The following is a 202-nucleotide window of genomic DNA, read 5'->3' as shown; positions in this document are numbered from 1 at the left end:
ACGGGAAGGGAAGAGGAAGAGGGAAAAAAAGAGGAAAAAAGAGAAAGGAAGAGAGAAGACGAAAGGGGGAATAATCCCTCAAAAATATATAAAAAAAGTGTGAAAGTGAAAGTAACGACAGTTAAAATTAAGTGCTAGATTAGGGAGAACAGGGGAAACTTTAACAGGGAAATGGCGAGAGGGAAGGTGTCTGTGTTTAAGT

This window comes from Penaeus monodon, chromosome 29 (genome assembly GCF_015228065.2).
Source record: "Penaeus monodon isolate SGIC_2016 chromosome 29, NSTDA_Pmon_1, whole genome shotgun sequence".
NCBI classification, from domain to species: domain Eukaryota; kingdom Metazoa; phylum Arthropoda; class Malacostraca; order Decapoda; family Penaeidae; genus Penaeus; species Penaeus monodon.
This window is presented reverse-complemented; position numbering follows the sequence as displayed.